The sequence below is a fragment of the Natrix helvetica genome (assembly GCF_964273705.1).
Source record: "Natrix helvetica genome assembly, chromosome: Z".
Classification (NCBI taxonomy): domain Eukaryota; kingdom Metazoa; phylum Chordata; class Lepidosauria; order Squamata; family Natricidae; genus Natrix; species Natrix helvetica.
Window position 1 is genome coordinate 4,538,247 of NC_138554.1, and position 10,660 is coordinate 4,548,906.

The window sequence follows — 10,660 nt, forward strand, 5'->3', positions numbered from 1 at the left end:
TGGCCTTAATGGCATTTGTTCGGATAGCTTGTTCTTGCGCATCCAGGATTAGTGACTCTGTTTCTTTCTTTAATGTATATTATTATTATTATTATTATTATTATTATTATTATTATTATTATTATTATTATTATTATTATTATTATTATTATTATTATTAAATCTTTGGTGAGATTCACAGCCTTTGGGGCCGGTTGGTAGCTCAACAGCTCGAGTCCTAACCAAGGACCCAGGAACTGTTAAGGTAACGTCAGAGGATATAAGTTGTTCCAAGTATGGTGGGTTTTTTGTAGAGTCAGAATGTTCAAGTCAGGTCAATTTAGGATTTCCAAACAGTGAGGTAGCCCTTTAGGTATTGTTCCAAGGGCTCCAATTACAATTGGGACAACACACAATTTCTTTTTCCACAGTCGCTCAACATCAATTTGCAAGACCCGGTATTTTGTGATTTTTTCTTGCTGTTTATCTTCAATTCGTGCATCACCAAGTATTGCAATGTCAATGAACCATACTTTTTTCTTTTCAACTATTGTTATGTCAGGTGTGTTGTGGGCCAAGTGCCTGTCGGTCTGGATTCTGAAGTCCCACAAGATCTTGCCTTTCTTATTCTCTAAAACCTTCTCAACCTGATGGTCCCAGTGATTTTTGCTGTACTCAAATCCAAACTCTTGGCACAATTTCCAGTGAATAATCTTAGCAACGCGGTCATGGCGTTGTAGGTAGTCAGTTTGTGAAATTTTGCTGCACCCGCTGATCAAGTGGTCGACTGTCTCATCTTTCTCATTACAGAGGCGACATTTGCTATTGGTGGTAACATGTTGAATTTTTGCCTTCATGCAGTTTGTGGCTAAGGCTTATTCTTGAGCTGCCAAAATAAAGCCTTCTGTTTCTTTTTTCAGTACTCCTGATCTTAACTAGTTCCAAGTTAGTTTTTGGTCAGCTTTGCCTTCAATACTTTTCAAGTATTGGCCATGCATAGCTTTGCTTTTCCAATTTTCAGCTCGCTTCTCAATTACTTCTTTCTTATAGTCAGCTTTTAACTTAGTTGTCTTCAAAAGGCCTCCTTTATTTACTTCCTTAATCATTGGTTCTTCACTTTTCTGGATGTAATCATTCAAGCTGTGTCTTTCTTCTTCTACAGTCTTCTTTACTTGTAGGAGTCCTCGACCACCCTCTGCTCTTGGTAGATACAATCAGTCAACATCACCTTTAGGGTGCAAAGCATGATTCATTGTCATAAGCTTCCTTGTTTTTCTGTCCCAATTGTCCAACTCCATCTGGGTCCAGTCAATTATTCCTGCAGAGTATCGAATCACAGGTATAGCCCAGGTATTTATGGCTTTTATGATGTTTCCTCCACTCAGTTTGGACTTTAATATCTTGCGAATTCGTCAAATGTACTGAGGTTAATTCCTTGACTTTATTATGCATTAATCACATTTTTGTAATTGCTATAATGACCTGCTTCATGGAAGTGAGACTCTCTCATTCTTAGCTTAGCGTCAGTTTTCAACTTCAATGATCAAAATGTTATATGCCTGCATTCTTCACCAGATGAGGATCGGCAGATTTCTAGAAAAGTGCGTCTATGAAGTTTCTTTCTTTTTTGGTTGATATACTGTATATACGGTATATATATCAACCAAAAAAAGAAAGAAATATATATGTGTGTGTGTGTGTGTGTGTGTGTGTGATTTTTTTAGTGTCCGTTATTATACATTAGTTTTTTCAGTGAACATGTTTAGTACCACCAGTTCGCCATGTGCGTGCCGCTTTCACGCATATGCTTGACCCTCCACGCATGGACTTTGTTTGTGGGTGCACCTTCATTGCATGCGCCCGGCCTCAAAAGCGTGACTGAATTGGACAGAATAGAGCCGATTTCTGCTACCAGTTCAGGCGAACCGGTCCGAACTGGCTGAATATCATCTCTGGTGTTATATCAATTATTTGGCAAATAATTGGTATTCCCTAACATAGTTGGTCCTTTGGAACGCTCCCTTATTGGACCATGAGCGCGATGCTTCTATTTATTTATTTTTTAGTTTGGATCATAGCATCCTTATATTATAACAGCTTCTCGAGATTCTCCCTTGAGCATTCTCTGGATTTTTTGGGTATTATATATGAATCCTTGATATTGAAGCTAAGTGTAGATTATAGACCTGCGGGGAATAGTATCGCTTTTCCCCAATTGATTGGTCCATGAAGAAACTTTGGTTATGAGGAAGTTGGCTAAGGGACGTTGCTGGAACTCCGATGATGGGACATTTCTTAGTAAATAATTACAATTATATGTATTTTGGCAACTTTGACTCTTGGTTCTCAGGCTAAATGGACAACCTACAGAGAAGGGCATTTAAGAATATAGGAAAGTGGATATGAAGCAGACAGTAAAGGATCATTCTCCTTATACGTGATGGGTTCAAATCGCTACTGAAGCCTGAAGCTCACCGGGTTGGAGTAGATGAATCTATTCCATTCTTTTCTCACAGCACAAGGCTGCAGTGAGGCTAATTTGGTGTAGCTCCCCTCAACCCACCTAAATCAATTGTCCTTCAGTGGGATTCATACAGAAACATGATGAACTCCATTTTGTTGGATTATCAAAACAGTGACCCATCCATTTGCTGAGATGGGGGGCTGTAGAAATCCAATCAATCAATCAATCAATCAATCCAATAAACCAGCCTTAAGCCTTAGCTCTTCTTTTTCAGACAAGTTATCTCCCTTCCCCAGTCTAGATCTAAACTCTAAGGAGAAAACAACAGAATCTGAGATATTCCTGAGAGGGTTTACTTTTATTCATCCAGATGCCAACTGAGCAAGCAGACAAATCATTAACAGTTTGGTCTCACAGTGCTAGAGGCAAATCTAGGATGGGTTGAAATGGAGCAACTGGTTCATTTTTTACCCTGGGTTTTTGAGATGTTCCTCTGTGTGAACTTTATGGGGAGGGCTTCATGGACCACCATACAAGTGTACACTTTGGTGTTCCAATCAGACTCGAGGATAGAAAGTTTGCTGTATAGAAAGTAGGAGTCATCATGCTTATTCTTCGTAGCTGGAGTAGTCTCATAGTTGTCTTCAGCCAAGGAGTTGTGATCCTCTAGCCACTGGACATCAACATCCTTTGGGTAAAAACCATTTACCATGCAGGTAAGCGTCACGCGTGTGCCTGTGTTGAGCTCATCTCGGTGAGGAGGGAAGACGTAGACCTTGGGTGCCTTGGTCTTGCCTTGGTAAAGTTGGAGGAAAGAAACACAACAATGAAATACAGGATAAATTAGTGGCAGCAATGAATGGTTCACATCTCTTGCTAAACTATGATTCTTTTAGCCATTTATACCACTAAACCACGGTTTTCAAGCCGTTGTATGACTAGACGGAACTAGTGTGAAATTTCTCACCCTGATCAGGCTTGGTATTCACTTACTTTCTCTATCAGTTCACAAATGTGAGCGTGTACCATCCATGTATATGCTCGACCTTCTGTGCAAGCACATTGATGATTGCACACGGGGCTTGAACGCATGCGCCTGATTTGAAAACATGCCCAAATAAGATGGCATAGAACCAGTGTGAGTGTGCAGCCCCACCTGCGATTTCCACTACCAGTTCAGGTGTACCTGTCCAAACCGGCTGAATATCACCTCTGATCTGTACTTATCCACCCAATATTTGGATTGTTGATGCCGCCCCTTTTCAAGTCTCCAAGCTTGCATCCTTGTCCTACAATATCTCGGTACTAATGAAGACAAGTCCGTTAGTCCCCCTGCGGGGGAACAATGTAGCTTCCTTCTTACCTCCGGCCTTGGAAATTCTCTTTGTGACGGGGGTGACAAAGGATGGATGTTCCACCACACAGGTGAAAGTCTCTCCCGATTCCCAGTGTTGAGCGAAGACGTTGAGGCGACTGACAACAGTGTAGGTACCATTTGGTTGTTGTGTCGTTTCCATTGTTTCAGGATTCAGGGGTTCATTCTTCTCCCTAGACCAGATCATTTTCAACCCCTCTTCATTTTGCAGATTGTTGACAACACAGCTGATTTTGCTATTTCTATCAAGGAACAAGGATTTTGGTGTTGGGGGCAGAATATACACATTAATATCTCCAGAGGGACAACCGCTTCCACCTAAGGATAAAAAAAAATTAATGTCAGTTCCTACGTCAACTCTCATTTCATCCCCTCCCTAAATATGATTGTCTGAGCAGGTGAAGAAGCCGTAAATTAATACATACATCCCTCCGGCCGATTCGCTCACACAGAGAGGGACTCCTCCGGGTGCCGTCCACTAGGCTGTGCCAGCGGGCGACGCCTAGGGGAAGGGCCTTCTCTGTGATGGGCCCGACCCTCTGGAATGACCTTCCCCCCAACATTAGAATGACTACAGATCTCCGCTCCTTCTGCCAGAAACTTAAAACCCACCTATTCCAGCTAGTCGGCTTGGCCTAATTCCATCTTTCCCACCTCAGTTTTATTTCTAAATTTTTAAGATTGGTTTTAGGGTCTGTTTTTAATGTTTTTAATTTTTATAAATTCGTACAGGGGTTGTTTAATTTGATTTTTAGCTATGTATATGATTATTTGTATGTTTTTAAATTTATTCCTGTACACCGCCCCGAGTCCCTCCGTGGAGAGGGGGCGGTCTAGAAATTTAATAAATTATTATTATTATTAAATTATTAATGAAGATTTATTGGAAAATATTATGGATTTCTACAAAGGTCTTATGAAAAGTTGGGCTAGCTCCTCCTTTCCCCCCCTATTTTCATTCCACGTTTGCTTCTACAGAGCAGCATTTGCATAAGATCATGATTACCTTCACATTTCTTGGCTTTGCCTTTCACCGTGGTTTGTGATGCTGCATGGGTTACTTCGCAGTAATGAACTTTTCCTGCCAGCCAGTCGTCTTGGGTGACGTTGACTACGCTGGCAGTACTGAAAGTGTATGTGCCAGGATTCTTCCAAGCGGGATAAGTGTATGGATGCAGCAATCCAGAGCGTCTGTTCACCTTCCAGGCAATGTCCAATGGTTTGGGGTAGAATCCTGAAATCTGGCACCACAGCTGTATGGGCCCATTTCTGGAACCGCATGAAGATTGGAACACGTTGATCTTGGGGCCCACAGGACTATGGGTTGCAATGCCTAAGCAGGAGGAATTAGATGTCCGATTTAAGTATTATTTAGTACTAGTCGGTTGGATGCCCATGCTTCAATACAATACAATACAATACAATAGTAGAATTGGAAGGGACCTTGGAGGTCTTCTAGTCCAACCCCCTGCCTAGGCAGGAAACCCTATACCATTTCAGACAAATAGCTATCCAACATCTTCTTAAAGACTTCCAGTGTTGGGGCATTCACAACTTCTGGAGGCAAGCTGTTCCACTGATTAATTGTTCTAACTGTCAGGAAGTTTCTCCTCAGTTCTAAGTTGCTTCTCTTCTCAGTTCTAAGTTGCTTCACTATGGAACCATGTGATCAGGCTTGATAAATTGACAGCTAAAGCTTGAACATTAATGAGTAGTTACAATCGGCCTCTCCTTTCCCCTCTTCCTCAGGCTTGCCCCACAGAAGCCTTTCCTCTCCCCTTCTCTCCCTTAAGTGTGCCCCACAGAAAGCTCTCCTTTCCTATCTCCCTTCGCTCCCTCAGGCTGGTCCCACTGATCCTCTCCAAACTCCCAGTCCTCAGGCCAGATGAGTCATACGCTGGTCAGGCCCATGCCCAAGTGGCAGTTGGAGCAGAGTTCTTTTCAAGTGGGGTGGGGGAGTAGAATGCCTAACTCCTTAGCATCTGAGCATGTTAATAACAATATAAGAAATACTAATGTTCTGATGGTCATTTTGAAAAATCCTTTCTAAGCAAGCACCTAGGAGCCAAGAGGAACATATGTGCCAAATTTTACGTTTGTAGGCTTTACAGTTTTGGAGATTTTGTGATGACACATGAGTAGTATTTCACTTTTATATATATAGATAATTGGGTGGAGAAACAGAAACGAGGATCACTACACCTTGGTAATAGCCTAATACAACCCCTATCCTTCATCCATTGGTCTTCTCAGCTTTTTCCCCTGAATGTTCTTGAGGGTCTTCTGATTGAAAGATTCCATGGGTTGGAAAATCCTTGACCTCTTACCTAAACATCACATTGTCTTCTAAATCCCTCCTCAAACTTTGTTTTCCTGGTTTATATCTATCAACTTTTGCCTGAATTCCTTCCAAGAGGTGATAGCTTACTCCTGCCTTTCCCCCTGACATTGGTTCATGAGTACCTTTTTGGGGAGACTGCAGGTCGTCCTGATGTTATAATGGCAATTTATATTGCCATACAAGACATTGGAGAGTTTTGCCCCATTTTATGACCTTTCTTGCCACGGCTTTTAAGCGAATTACTACCCTTATTAAATTAGTAACACCGTTGAGAAGTGAATCTGGCTTCCCCATTGACTCTGCCTGTCAGAAGGTCACCAAATGTGAGACATGGGACCCCGCAACCATCATAAACATGAGCCATGAAATATGAGTTTGGATCCCGTGGAAATGAGGACGTGGCAACAACTGTGAATGGTAGTGAAACATGGGTCATTCATAAGTCACTTTTTGTACTGCTGTTATAACTTGGCATGGTCACTAAATGGCTGTAAGCCGAGGATTGCTTGTACCTTCACAATTGTCATTGTTTCCCACCGTTTCACCTTCACATTTGGATGTTCTCGTCTTTGACAAATCAACCGCCCTTGAGAAGAGAAAAGGATCATAAATTGACTGGACTCACGGTCAATTCTTTTGTCAATTCTGGTGCTGGTGGCATTGTGTTCGACATTGCACTCGAATGACTCGGCTTGCCACTGGCTGACGGGGATGGTGAGCAAGCTGCTGTGAGTATAGCGGTCAGATGCAAGCAAAACTGGAGGGAAGTTATGGATTCCACTGGTGATGGCGCCTGAATTCCACTGCACCGTCGCTGGTTGAGGGAAGTAGCCACTGACGAGACAACCGATGGAGACTTCGGAAGCGGTGGTAACGTCTTGGTTATAAGGAAGCAATGGGAACACAGTTGGGGCTGTTGCAACAGCTGTAGGGGAAGATAAAGATAACACAGCGAAGATAGTGAGTTTATATCCCATGAAAGATGGCAACCCTGGTGAAATTCTCTCTGATAGTTCTGAAGTTTTCTATTATTTTCGGCGACTCTGTGAATTTCATGCTCAAGAGATTTGCTTGGGCACGCTTCCAAGGAAAGTACAATAAAGGTAACACATATTTAATTTTACACATTCTAACAGCAGCCAGGATTGTATACGCACAATACTGGAAAAATGTAGAAACTCCTGCAGATGATAATATAACAACAACAACAACAACAACAACAACAACAACAACAATAATAATAATAATTTATTACACGGAATAAAGTGTTTAGTGAAGTTGAACTTGAGGAAATTCAAGCAAATTGCAAAACTAAGAAAACAACATCACAAGCAGAAATAACTGATACTCAAGACACACCTAAAGGCATTGTAGTAGAACTCCCAGAAGAAGCTGTCGGGGAGGAAATAACAACACTATCACCAGAACCAGTTATCACTGAACCAACTGATGAACTAACTCAGAAACAAAAAGAATTGAAGGACAAGATCATGGAGCATTTTCTGCTTAATAAGGAACGGCAACGTTTACCATCATTAAAAACTGTGCCTAAGAAAATTTTGGCCCCTATCATGAAAATGGTTAATGCAGTGCTTTCAACAATTGAATCGGGATCCATCTTGGAAACGAACCAGTTAATGTACAGTGTAGCCGCAATAGTCACTAATGAACTAGGCATTAAAATCAAAGCACCTAGTTACACAACAGAAAAAGCATCAAAGCCAAAGTGGAAAATCCGATTGGAACAAAAAGTCAAAAAATTAAGGGCAGATGCTAGCAATTTGAAGAACATGCGTGAGCAACGACTTAGAAACAACAAAATTATAGATCAGCTAATCAGAAGGTATAGATTGGATACAAGAAACATCAATGAAGCTGTAGAGATTGTAAAACAGCAGATAACAGCAACAGCTAGGAAAATTGAAAGATATGAGGCACGAATCATCAAACAAAATCAGCAATTTCAATCAGACCAACGGCGTTTTTATCAAAGTCTTAATGTGAATGATGACACCAAAAGTCAAAAACCAGAAAAGCAGGCCACAGTTGAATTCTGGAAAGAATTGTGGGAAAATGCAAAGGACTACAATAAGGAAGCAAAATGGATACATGACTTTGAGAAAAGCATTGGCAACAAACAAATGCAAGTATTAGAAATAACAACTGAGATGGTCAAAAATCGAGTAAAAAAAGTAAAGAATTGGACATCACCTGGAAAGGACCAATTACATGGTTTCTGGCTCAAATATCTGACCAGTTTACATGCAATATTGGCCAGGCAACTGAATGAGATTTTACAAAATGGCCAAATTGATGAATGGTTGACAACTGGAAAAACATATTTGATTGAGAAAGATGCAACTAAAGGAACAATACCTGAAAACTACAGACCAATAACATGCTGGCCAACAACCTTCAAATTACTCACAGGCATTATTGCAGATAACATTATGGATTATTTGGAAACAAACAACATCTTGCCAGTAGAGCAGAAAGGCAACAAAAGAAGGAGCAGGGGCACAAAAGATCAGCTCCTAATTGATAAAATGATATTAGAAAATTGTAAGAACAGAAAAACGAACTTGAATATGGTCTGGATTGATTACAAAAAGGCATTTGACTCATTGCCACATAGTTGGATCATAAAATGCTTAGAAACAACTGGCATTAGCAAAAATATTACATCCTTTACTGAAAAGGCGATGAAACAATGGAGAACTGAGTTGGCAGTAGGGAATGAGAACTACGGAATGGTTAATATCAAGCGAGGAATTTTCCAGGGTGATTCACTTTCACCTCTTCTCTTCATCATCGCGATGATCCCACTATCAGTAATCTTAAAAAAAAATGAAATTAGGCTACCAAACAGCCAAAGAAGCCGAAAAAATTTCGCATTTATTATATATGGATGATTTGAAACTCTATGGAAAGTCAGAAATAGAAATCCAATCATTGACAAACACAGTCCGAATATTCAGCACCGATATTTCAATGAAGTTTGGCATGGAAAAATGTGCCACTGTATCCATAAAAAGGGGCAAAATCACTGCGTGTGAGGGAATTGAAATGCCCAATGGCCAACTAATTAAATGCAACGAAAATGAAGTCTACAAATACTTAGGCATTCTGCAGTTGGATAACATCAAGCATGGAGAAGTAAAAACTATTGTCAAGGGAGAGTACACCAACAGAGTTAGGAAAATTTTGAAATCTAAATTGAATGGTGGAAATACAATAAAGGCCATAAACACCTGGGCAATACCAGTTATAAGATACACAGCTGGTATAGTTAACTGGACACAAGCTGATTTGGACATTTTAGACCGAAAAACCAGGAAACTAATGACAATGCACTACAGTTTACATCCACGTGGTGATATTGATAGACTATACCTACCCCGGAAATCAGGTGGCAGAGGATTATTACAAGTGAAGCAAATAGTTGAAGAAGAAAAACATGCACTTGCTGATTATTTAAAAGAAAGTCAAGAAGATCTATTAATCGAAGTAAAGAACAAAAATCTACTGAAGGCCCAACAGACGAAACAAGAATACAGAAAAGGTGTGATAAAATCAAGAATGGAGAGTTGGCAGAACAAAGCCTTACATGGTCAATTTCTGGAAAAAATAAAAGATAAAGTGGACAGTGAAAAAACTTGGTTATGGTTAACAGCAGGTACATTAAAGAAAGAAACAGAGTCACTAATCCTGGCTGCGCAAGAACAAGCTATCCGCACAAATGCCATTAAGACCAAAATCAAAAAATCCTCTGATGATGCCAAATGTAGACTTTGCAAAGAGGATGATGAAACTGTTGACCACATACTCAGCTGCTGTAAAAAAATCGCGCAGACTGACTATAAAATGCGGCACAATTCAGTGGCACAAATGATCCACTGGAATTTGTGCAAAAATTATAACATTAAAACAGCAACAAACTGGTGGGAACATAAGCCTGAAAAAGTCGTCGAGGGTCAGATGGTCAAGATCTTGTGGGATTTTCGCATACAAACGGATAAAATACTGGCGCATAATACACCAGACATCACACTGGTTGAGAAAAAGAAGGTTACAATCATAGACATCGCAATACCAGGTGATGGGGAGCTAATGGGGATTTTGCATTATCCTTCCCCTGGATTGGGGAGGGAATGGGGATTTTGCATTATCCTTCCCCTGGAGTGGGGAGGGAATGGGGATTTTGGATCATCCTTCCCCTGGAGTGGGGAGGGAATGGAGATTTTACAGTATCCTTCCCTTGCCACACTCAGCAAACCACACCACGCCCACCAAGCCATGACCACAGAACCGGTAGTTAAAATTTTTGACTCTCATCAGTACTTATGATGTTTATATTGTAACACTTTGGACATCTAAAAGCAGGCCAGGTGGTGCAGTGGTTAGAGTGCAGTACTGCAGGCTACTTCTGCTGACTGCCACCTGCCTGCCATTTGGCAGTTCAAATTTCACCAGGCTCAAGGTTGACTCCGCCTCCCATCCT

The 10,660-nt window shown here is 40.9% G+C and overlaps 1 gene segment (V, D, J or C); it reads right to left on the reverse strand.

Annotated features, from left to right (window-relative positions):
• Positions 1-2,782: 2,782 nt before the first annotated feature.
• On the reverse strand, positions 2,783-7,151 carry LOC309381623 (Ig gamma-2C chain C region-like). The segment is given in 4 exons: positions 6,785-7,151; positions 4,825-5,151; positions 3,807-4,136; positions 2,783-3,238 (listed from the first exon to the last, which is right to left on the reverse strand).
• Positions 7,152-10,660: the final 3,509 nt, after the last annotated feature.